This window comes from Lutjanus erythropterus, chromosome 21 (genome assembly GCF_056507025.1).
Source record: "Lutjanus erythropterus isolate fLutEry1 chromosome 21, fLutEry1.hap2, whole genome shotgun sequence".
Taxonomy (NCBI): Eukaryota; Metazoa; Chordata; class Actinopteri; order Lutjaniformes; family Lutjanidae; genus Lutjanus; species Lutjanus erythropterus.
In genome coordinates this window covers 3104113-3113618 of record NC_139337.1, presented here as the reverse complement: position 1 = coordinate 3113618, position 9506 = coordinate 3104113, and the positions used below count along the sequence as shown (strand labels likewise).

General features: G+C 40.2%; 2 non-coding genes across 2 annotated transcripts; both read right to left on the bottom strand.

Annotated features, from left to right (window-relative positions):
* Nucleotides 1–6769: 6769 nt before the first annotated feature.
* trnas-aga (transfer RNA serine (anticodon AGA)) lies at nt 6770–6851 on the bottom strand. Its single transcript has one exon. It is a non-coding gene; the product is annotated as a tRNA-Ser (tRNA).
* A 542-nt stretch (nt 6852–7393) lies between these two features.
* On the bottom strand, nt 7394–7475 carry trnas-aga (transfer RNA serine (anticodon AGA)). The gene has a single exon. It is a non-coding gene; the product is annotated as a tRNA-Ser (tRNA).
* Nucleotides 7476–9506: the final 2031 nt, after the last annotated feature.

Sequence of the window (9506 nt, the reverse complement as noted above, 5' to 3'; positions counted from 1 at the left end):
TCCCAACAACCTGACAGAACAAAAAAAAAAAAAAGAAAAATCATTCTGTCACCATCCTCTGGCTGTGGTGGCTCAAACATGTCTGGACATGTCCAATAAAGCAACAAGATGGTTTCAGGTGGTTTTTACTTTGTAGTGGTGTTCGACACTGAGACAGTGGAGTGGACACATCCCAGGCATTTCAGAGCAGATAAACCTGCTCTCTTTGAGTTTCTTTGTGTTTTGTTGTAATCCCAACATAAACAATAGTTACTTCTTTATATTTGCCATGTTTAAATATGGTTACATTGCACAAAATCTGATGTTCTCACAAAAGCTATTTTAGCATCAGCCAGGAATGATTCAGCCATGATCTGCCTCCTACTGGATACACTTTAATGTTTTTAGTAGTTTCTGTCATTTAATCATTTATATCAATTTTGTACTAGTTTTTTCCTCTTTGTGGACATTTTTTAGTCATTTTGAGTTGTTTTGAATCTCTTTCTGGTCTTTGTCTCTTAGAAGTTGTCTTTCTTCTCTTTGTGGACATTTTGGATCTTTTTGTAGTCATTTTGAGACTCAACTGTTTTCCTTCTCTCTGTAATCATTTTGAGTCTTTTTGTTGTTGTTTTAAGCATCTTTGTGGCCTTTTTGTGGCACTTTGTACTTGTTTTGAGTCTCTTTGTAGTTGTTTTGAGTTGCTTCTGGTTTTTCATTGTTTTGTCTCTGTGTTAAGTCTGATTTCTTTTTAATCTCTTTGTAGTTGTTCTGTGTTTCTTTGTAGATGTTTTCATCTCTTTGTGGTCATTTTAAGTCTTTTTGTAGTTGTTTTGAGCATCTTTGTAGCCTTTTTGAGTGTCTGTAGTTGTTTTTGAGCCTCTTTGTGGTTGTTTTGTTTCAATTTTTCAAGCATTTTATCTCTTTGTATTGGCAGAATCTCTTTGATTTGTTTTGAATGCCTTTGTAGTCTCTTTGTGTGTATTTGTAGTTGTTTCTGAGTGTCTTTGTGCTCGCTTTCAGTCTTCCTGTAGTCATTTTGAGTTTCCTTGTTACATTACAACTTTCTGTTGTAATCTCAACATAAGTTACCTCTTTGTTTGTAAGTTCTGATTAAGTCACAGAAAATCTGATGTTCTCACAAAAGCTATACTTTGGTGTCAGTCAGGAATGATTAAGCCATGATCTGCCTCCTACTGGATACACTTGAATGTTGTTATTGCTTCAATCATTCGATCACTGATATCCTGTTTGTATCCCTTATTTACCCCCTGATGTTGTCTAAGTCTCTTCCAACTCTTGCTTCCGTCTCACTTCTCTCCCTGATCATTCCAGGTATATATGGATGTTCACTATTGTCAGGAGACAATGGCTCTAATAGCTTTGACCTCCTTACTACTGATTGCTTGTAATCTAGGAAGTGAAGATGATTCTGTTACACTCATTAAAAGTTTCTCTCGATCAAAGTGTTAGCTAATGTAACCGTCACTGTGCTAAGTGGAAAGGCAAATTTGCAGTGCATTGGAGACGCAACATTTCAACTCTTCTTTTTTTTCTCCTTTGGGGAATTTGTTCTTCATCTTGCAAAGCATCAATTTTCCCTCCGCTCCCCTTTTGTATGCCTTTACTTTGGTCTTCAAATTCAAGTGAATCACAAATGTGGCTAAAAAGCTGCATTTCATGAAATACACATAATACGCTGGAGCTGATACATTAGGAATCTAAAATATTCCCTTTCATCTTCAACCCCCAGCCATCCACTCTGCCCCCCACCCACACAGATACTAACTTTTTTACCCAGGTATCTATTCTCAGCTTGTGTACAAAAATGGAGGTTGATAGTGAGAGGTAACCCCCCTGTGATTTTAATACATTATATTCAACTTGGTGCTCATTTGCAAGCCAATGATAAATAATTAGCATAATTGGCACTTCCTTGCTAAATCCTATCTTTATCAGTGACTGTAGGGTTGCATTAGGGAGGAATAATGGTTGCGTCACCCCCTCACCTGCTGCTTTTATTTCAGCATCATGTCTTTAAACAGCAACAACTGGGCCAGCATAATAATTACACAGAAACGCTGACCCCTTTTTAATTTTCCTGCTTTTTTACACATTTAAAATAAACTTTTATCCAAAGTGACTCATGTTACCGCTGTGCACAAAGCTGCAGATTAGTATGTAAAATTGAGCCATTATCCAGGCTCATCAGCCCAAATCACAAAGTGTAGTATCAGCAGAGACACCAATAACAGAAATACTACAAATTCATCATGTTTGACTAAATGAATTGATGATACTGTTTGGAAATCTTCCCCACACACGAAATGTTTGATGCACACTCAAGTGTGAGATCCAAACCTTCCATTTGCCAGGACTCACCAACACTGGCATTTTGTCTGTATGCTGGAAAAAAAACCAAAAAAAACCCATCTCATTTGGATGACAGAACACAAAAGCAGCATGAGCAGAAAGGACAGAGCTGCCCTCCCAAGAGAAATGATGGCATCATTGTTTACACTGGGTCAGGTACCTGTGGGTACCCACCGGGTGACCTGCAAAAATGTTATGGAACAGGTAAAAATATGTTTATATAAATTTTCAGGTGCGGTGCAAAAAGGGTAAAAATGAACCACTGAGAACAATAATATAACACATACAATACAATAATATGTTTTTCCTGTGACTCGGCCTTTGACCCCTAAAAACAATGGGATGTCACTGTTTGATCTGACAGCAATGTAGGCTAGCTGATAGCTAATATGGATGATATAATGGCACACGTAGCCAGTGGCTGATATCAAATTGTGAAAAATAGATCACCAAAGGCCAAGTTTCAAAAAGTATTAGCTTTTGATAGCCGCAAACTAGGCTCATCGTTGCTATGGATACACAACAACAGCTGCAGGAGCACAGGAGCTGCGCTACTTGAGGACATAGATGAGTGACTTAAGTGTGTATTGTGTTTAATTGTGGGTCAGGTCTGGGTGGGTGTCAATTTGGCAGGACCCTTGCAGGACTCTTTATCTTTACTGTAGTGGTGACAGATCATTTTCTGCATCAAGTGGCCTCTGAAGCCGCCAAAGCTCTTCTCTGCAGGGCTCCTGCGCTCGCTGCCACAAACTTTGCGTGTCCATTTAAACTGGAGGTGGACATCGGTGCACTCGGTGCGGGCAAGGTGCTCCTGCAGGTGGATCCAATCTGCTGTTTTTCTAAAAAGTTCAGAAAGCACCAGTTACACCACAGTACAATTGAAAAAGAGGCATAGAGCTTATTATTAGCTCTACAGCATTTTTGAGTGCACCACGGTCCCAGCTCTGTGCCGATCATTTTGTTTTCTGACCACAATCCTTGACTTGGATGCGAAATTGTAATCAGGGCCTTACGTGCTGGTTGGTCATTGTTGCTCCAAGACTTTAATATTGAGATCTGTTACAAGAATGGGCTAGAAAACATTATGGCAGATGCTCTGTCTAGATTGCATTGAATCGGACATTTACTTTAGGCGATCTGCACTCTCAAACTGTGATTTGTAACAGTTTTGAAAGGCACTGACGAACTATGGCCTTCTGCTGATGGAGGAGCCAGATCAGAAAAATCTTTTCAGTCAGACACATTTAAGATAAGACATTCATGATTTATCAGAAAAGGTTAGATTTGTCAGAAAAGATTCTGCTCTTCGAGGAAGTTCTCAAAGAAAAACCGCAACAACGATTCTGCTAACAAAACTGTCCCTACATAAATATTACATCTTAGTTCAACAATAGCATGAACTTCTACACATGAAGAGGATTATCAGCAGAGTAAAAATGTCTGTGTGGTCACTGTTACTGGTCAGCTAGCCAGCTAGTGACAGATGAAGATGATGAATGAAATGAAAAAAACATGAATGAAGCAGCTTGGGCCAGTAAGCTGATGCAAGCACAACCTCAGTGTTCTGCCTGAACTCAGACTGTGCTGCCTGTGAGGGTTGGTTTCACAGCAAACGTTTTAGAAGACTTATTGGAAAGGACTTTCAAAAAGCCCAGCCACTGATGGACAATGCACAGAGACATAGAAAAGGCCCTTCACCTTCATAACATAGGAACAAACATCCAGTCTGTAAGAGACACACAAGCACTGCAGAGCTCACCGTTATTTTGTATCTCTCCTTTTTGAGTGTCTTTGTGGTTAATTTGAGTCTTTTTGTGATGACTGTTTCATTCACATCTATTTGTAGTAGTTTTGAGTGTCTTTGCGGTCATTTTGAGTCTCTATGTAGTTGCTTTGTGTCTCTTCGTAGTTTTTTTGCTCCTGTTTGTGGTTGTTGACTGTCTTTGTGGTCATTGTGAATCTCTTTGTAGTTGTTCTGTGTCTCTTAATATTTGGTTTGCTTTGCTATAGTTGTCTAGAGCAGGGGTGCCCAATACGTCGATCGCGATCGACTGGTCGATCGCAAAGGTAGTGTGGGTAGATCGCATGCCATTCAACAACAAAATTAGATGTTAGCCTATCATCCATCCCCAGTATGGCATTTGCCACTTGACTGACGTACAGGGCAGCCAGTGTGAGACATAGCCGTGGGAACATATTCTCAGCAGGGGGGGGCTGAGAAAAAAAAAGCTCTGCGCTGCACTCGCAACTCCCTGCATTGATAATAATGATTAAAAAATACCCGCACAGTAATTAAGACTGCAAAAATCTGTCTGTATAACTGTCCATGGTGCCGATCACCTTGTCAACCATAAACAATTTGTCACGGCTGCTGTCCATGTCACTGTGGTGCTGAACTCTGTGTGTAAAGGCGCCGTGTGCTGCGCGGCGGCAGCATTAGAAAAGAAAAGTGTCTGACCGGCGTCACACAACTCCATATGTGGCTTTCCTCTCCGGGTTGGCGCTGATGAAGCTCCTCATTAGGCTGCCAATGTCCAGACTGTCCAAAACATCTCCATGAACATGAAACAAACAACGCGATCGCCGTCCTCAATATAATGGAGCCATCTCCATTTGCTAAACCAGCTCGCACTGAATGACCGACAAAACGTTTCTTTACCAAATGACCTTCCCGGAAATGTGAAGCTAGTTGTTTGATGCGGTGCCTCTGAAATACTCGCATTTTGACCTGGGACGTTAGCTTGAGTTGCAGGTGCACAGCTGATGTCCCGGTCCCGGGGGTCACAATCTGGGGGTGCTGCTGCTGTCTTGATCATTTTCGGGGTGGGTGGACTGGGCTGTGAGTCTGCCTCCTCATTTTTCATCTTTTTGTGGTCGTTTTGAGCATCTTTGTAGTTTTTTGTAGTTCTGTTTTGTCATCATTTTGCTTCTATTTGTGACTGCTGAGTCTGTTTGAGTCTGTGTTTTTGATTTTTGAGTTTCTTTATAGTGTCTTTGTGGTCATTTTGAGTCTCTTTGTGGTTGCTTTTTTTTTGTATGCCATTTTGCATGTGTTTGTGTCACTGAATGTCTTTGAGGTCATTCTGAGCTGTGTTGTGGTTTTTTGCATCCCTTTGTAGTATTTTATGTCTCTTGAGATATTTTGCTGTGCACTGTATGGAGTTTGGAAACTCACAGAAAATGTACTGACCATGTACTGAACCTCTTAAGAGTGAAAGGGCTGCTTATTGATAGTGTTTTGTATACAAATTCACATTCTTTGTCTCAGCCATTTAAGGACCTCTCACCCATGTTGACTTTAGACTGTAACTTGTATGCTTATTTTGTTGGGTTAATTAAATTAAGGACTGTGACCTGATTTCTATTGTCCACCTCCATCGATATGATGGAGGAGAAAAGCTTTAAAGGGTTGTTGTCCCACATTTGTCACCACTATCTCTCCATGTAGATCATTTTAGATTAATTTCTCTAGGCTTTATTGAATCTGCCTTTGCGTTTTTTGCCTCTATCCTACTGGAGGTCAGGAGAATTTGGTTTGTGGTGAACGTAAAACTCTCACAGACCAGTATTTTAAAACCTCCAAAAATGAAACCTAAACTAAACTATGGCTAGATACTGCTTTTGTAACAAAGCCTTTAAGCTTGAAACACTCTGCTTTTGCTGCAAGTAATAACAGTAGTTTCCTTTTATGTTCCCTTTTTCTCCTGATTCACTCTGATTTATGGCTCCTATTAGCAAATGAAAGTGCCACTGTTTCATAAAGTGGCTTCTTATCTTTTTATTATTAGACTTTATGAGCCTGTGTGTAAGCTCTATTTCCCACTGCTGGTGAGTGGATACCTGTGAGTAGAAATGTCATGAGTGGGCTTATTTATATGATTATTCTTTAAGGTTACCTGTTCTCATCATAGTCCTCAGAGTCTGTTAAGTCCTGTTTGAATTAAAGAAGGTTCAATAATTAATCATGCTGTCAGAATCAAACTCCAGCTTGCTGTCTTGATTCTTTTTCCACACTTGAAGTCAGTTGTTGAGAAGCTCATGAGACACTTGGAGGGTTCTCAGTCACATTGATCCTTCCTCCTGTTTAAACAGGCCCTGCAGCGTTCTAACCGCACAAGACCAGAGTAAAGAAATGAATGCAAATGAGGTGCCAAATAGGTGGTTCCATGGATGCTAAAGTTCAGCTGAAGTAAGGGTGAAGGTTTTGTGAGTTTGCAGTCTTCAAGAAAGATCGGAGTTTATAAAAAATCAGAAAAAGTGCAAAATGGTGGGTGTGTGGATAAAGGGCTCAAATGTGTGCAAGAGAGCCCTCACCTGAGGATTTGACAGCAATAAAACCTTACAGACTTAGCAGGAATGCACCTTAAAGTCAACAAAGGTAGACACTGGGCCAATCCAGTGGACCTAACAAGGAAGTGGGCGTTGTCGGCAGGATTTGAACCTACGCGGGGAGACCCCAATGGATTTCTAGTCCATCGCCTTAACCACTCGGCCACGACAACTGTATATTTTATATATTGTTCACTGCAGTTCAGTCGCTTTTTCTTACAAATTTATTAACGCCACAGATAGCACGTTTTGTGGAGGAGCCATCTGTTTGTAATGGCAGTATGACTCTGACTGTCCCAATAATAACTTTGTGATGAAATACAACCAAATGTATGACAGATGACAGAAAGTGTCAAGCATGATTCATCGCCACAAATAAAAGGACAAAGGGCTCAAAATGTTTGCAAGAGAGTCTTCATACACTGGAGGATTTGACAGTGGGACAAGCCTAACCCTTCCAGACTTACTTGGAAAGTTTCTCAAAGTCCTTGAGGGTAGATACTGGGATTGTGCCTTTGTGGCTATCAAGTTTTAACCTTCCAGCACACACAACAAGACAGCAGTAGTTGTTGGCAGGATTCAAGCCTGTGCAGGGAGACCCCAGTGGATTTTTACCCTTGCAGACTTACTTGGAATGGACCTCAAAGTCTGTGTGAGGATGGATGCTGAGCCTTCATAGTTATTAAGCTTTAACTGTCCAGCAGACACAGCAAGACGTTGTCGGCAGGACTTGAACCTGCGTGGGGAGACCCCAATGGATTTCTAGTCCATCGCCTTAACCACTCGGCCACGACAACTTTATTACTCATGTATTGTTCACTGCAGTTGAGCCCCTTTCCTTAATATGTCGCGGTGATGACAGAAACAGAAAGCCAGTTCAAGGCCACCAAAAAACACACACAAAAAAAAAAGCCAAGTAATTGAGGAAGCTGCATTTTGTCTGGCTAAAAAGCACTGAAATTATTTATATTTCTCAACCAATTTCAGGGAGTCATTTTTATATTCAAGCGTTCATGATCTGCTTTTTTTGACTTTTTTTCTACTCAATGAAGATTATGAACCATTAAATATAATATGACTTACTGAAACTGTTTGAGAAATAAATGTTATACTGCTTTTTATCCGTATGTTTCATCTGTATAATTACATAATTATTCTTGAAGGTTACCTGCTCTCATCATAGTCCTCAGAGTCTGTTAAGACCTGTTTGAGTCGGCAGATAACCTCCAGCCTGCTGTTTGAGTTCCTTTTCCACACCTGAGGGGTGTACTACGAAGCAAGATTAATGGGTTAGCGAGCTATGTTGAGTCTAAAGCCAGGGCTTTCAGTGTCACAAAGGCGTCTCTCTTTTAACCTGCTAGATCACCATGGTAACTTATGCTTAACTCATAACCTGGTCGGGAGCAGGTTATGTTCAGAGTTTAAGATTAAATCGTCTGTACAAAGCGCTGTTATTTAACTAATTATTGCCCTAACAAGGTTTTATAATCGATATAGCTTTTAAACTGAGGGAAGATGTTAAAAATGAAAAGTTGCTGAGCTGTATGTTCTTAATATCACCGAACGAATCCATATAATGTAAAAATTTAACATAATGTAATGTAACAGCAGCACGAACTGTAAGCATCGCGCTGTCAAACCTCCGTTTGGTGATGCAGAGTCATTTTTCCTGTTTGCTCCAGATCATATTAACACTTTAAATTTACATTGTATATAATCCACACACTAAAATAATGATGAAGCAACTACAGACACTTTGAATACTTTTTACTGTTATCCATTTTGCATTGCTGATATTGCAGCTCAGATCACTGATTAGAAAATTCATCATCATTTATCACGGACAATCTTAAATCAGTTACACTCATTTTACGTTGGTTTGGTCAAAAACTTCAGTGATGTCCACGTCTCTGTCATCAAAGGACAGTGTCAGACAGACTTCATCATGTTTATATCTGCTGTATGGAGTTTTATTGTTTAATGTGCAGTTTTCATGTTAGAATAAATGGCAGCATTAAGACCGCATTTAGTTGATCAGTAAACATACTTCTTCTCCTGCTTTATTTGCAGCAACAATGTTGCTTTTTGCCTTAATGTATTTTGTATATTTTCCACACCTAATTATAACAGCTTCATCATTTTGACTTAAGTAGGTGTCTCGCGATCGCTTTACTTTATGCGGAGGAAGAGTCTAATGATACAACAAACGACCCTTTTATGTGAGCGCGCACAGAGTCTGAAGACGAAAGCCTGGATTAACAAAGCAAGTTGATAGCTACTGTTGTGATACCTGTTATCTCTGACTGGGGTTTTAGGTTCTGTCGAGCCAGCTCATGCAAAGAAAGCCTGGCTGTGTTGAGCTCCCTTCATAGTACAGCCTTCATAGTTTTTGGTCACATTGATCCTTCCTCCTGTGTAAACAGGCCTTGCAGCACTAAAACTGCTGAAGACCATAGTAAAAACTGAGGTGCCAGATGCTCAATCCTCGGATTCTAACGCAAGCAAGAGTGATGCCGTAATGTATTTTTCAAACTGCAGTCTTTTTAGTGAAAGGTCTCTCAGTTATATCTTTGCAAGAGAGTTCTCATACACTTCACAGTGGGACAGCACTAAACCCTTGCACACTTATCAGGCATGCACCTCAAAGGCTTCATTCACACGGCAGTGAAATGCGACCCAAATCTGATCTTTTTGCCTACATGTGACCCAGGTCTGATTTTTTCATGACCATGTGAACAGCTTAAGTCACATGAAATCTGATTTTTTTAAATCCAACCTCGGATACATGTCTGATATTTTGCAACATCATTCATGTCGTCCTTAATGCG